The following is a 1,721-nucleotide window of genomic DNA, read 5'->3' as shown; positions in this document are numbered from 1 at the left end:
TGACGCATAGCAAGATGTATCTTACTTGTCTGTTTTATTGTTTTGTTTTTTCCAAAGATAAATTGGCCTCTTTCCTGCATTGACTGCATGATGATGTTTCTGATACTTTATAGTGTTATCTTTGTGAGTCGAGCACTTAAAAATTTATTTCCTTTAAGTACTTTACCTACAAATAGGATATGCTAGCACTAGATGCTCAGTGATTTTAGATTTCCTTTTTTAGTGTAATTGTAGTCCCATACATTTTTTGTAATTTGTTGATCTACAGACTGCCTACAGTTATTCGACAGAAGGAAATTTTCACAAAGTTGTTTTAAAATAACCTCTTATTACTATAGAAGTGATATGAGTGCATTATGGACTTTTTGAAAAACCAGACAAGCAAATTAAGGCAAAAACATTGTATTCCTACTACTCAGAAATTATGATTATAAATACCTTAATGCATATTGTTTTAGATCTTTTTCTATGCATGTATTTACATTTTTACTGAAAATAAGGTCAGATCTGCAGTGTTTTGTAACCCTTTGTTTAGTCAATAATCTGTACTTTCTCCTTCCAAAACATTTTTTACCTGACACCATATTCGAATTTCCCTCACTGTCCTGATTCACTCTTTATCTAGAGTGGTCTCTACTCTGTATCCTTACATCACAATTGATCCTGTCCCTTTAAGTCCCTCCCGTCTATTTTAAACCAACCATTTAGTTTCATGACATAGACTTGCTAAGAAGACTGGAGTTGTCCCTCAGAATCTCGTTGTAAATGTGTCTAGTTGCTTCCTCGGGGTGTTGTTCTGCTTATTCCTTATTCTCTCTACTACCCCCAATCAGGAAGTTCTACTGGAAGGCTTCGAGAATTCAAGCTAAACATTTTGTACTAAAATATACCATAGGTGAGATACATGCTCCCTACTACATCAGAAAACATGCATCTAGGTGGTCTGCCATGAATCGTGTTTAGATCACTGGATCAGGATGTCAGCCCGATCCTCCAGCTGGATTTTCCCCTTCGTGATTTGAGTTGTCAGTAAGGTGTTCCTTTGGTTTAAACGAATGTCTAGTTTCCCTTTACCCTTCCTTCACTCTGTGTTTTAACACTGAGTTTTAACATCAAGTGATACTACTTGCCTAAATCAGGAATTTCATTAAGGTGTGTAATTTTTTTTTCTAATTCTCTACATCTCTTAGTTGATTGTTCTACAAAAACTACAGCTTTCCCTGTTCAATTCAACCTATGTAATCACCCTTAAATATAGTTCCTACGGGGAATATAGGTTGAGTGTTTTATTCTTTACAATTAACCATCAAAGTAAGAAATTAGGGGTTTTTTTAGATCTCTTTTGTAGTGTAATTTTAGTCCCATGAATTTTTTTAAGTATTTCAGCCTAGTATGTTCTTTTTTAATGCTGAAATGACCACAACTGTGGCCAGTAGGAGTCCTTAGAAGTCTTGCTGCTGTTAATAATGAAGTAGCCTTAAATACCAAGTTTGTAAGAAAGTTCACCCCCAGATACAATTTACTATCTTTCTTAGGAACCTGTAAGTTACCAGTTAATTCTTCAAACTCAGTTTTTAGCCTATGAGTATTTTAGTCATTCTTCACAGTTGATACAGAAATGAGTAATGTTCAAAGGTTGGTGGGATTAAAACTTTAAGCCAGGGAACCAGCAGTTAGCGTAATGGCTGTGTCGCTGGACTCCCACGTAGTCGACTGCGGTT

This window comes from Tupaia chinensis, unplaced genomic scaffold (genome assembly GCF_000334495.1).
Source record: "Tupaia chinensis unplaced genomic scaffold, TupChi_1.0 Scaffold000044_1, whole genome shotgun sequence".
Lineage (NCBI taxonomy): Eukaryota > Metazoa > Chordata > Mammalia > Scandentia > Tupaiidae > Tupaia > Tupaia belangeri.
The sequence above is the reverse complement of the archived record's forward strand: the minus strand, read 5'-3'. Positions refer to the sequence as shown.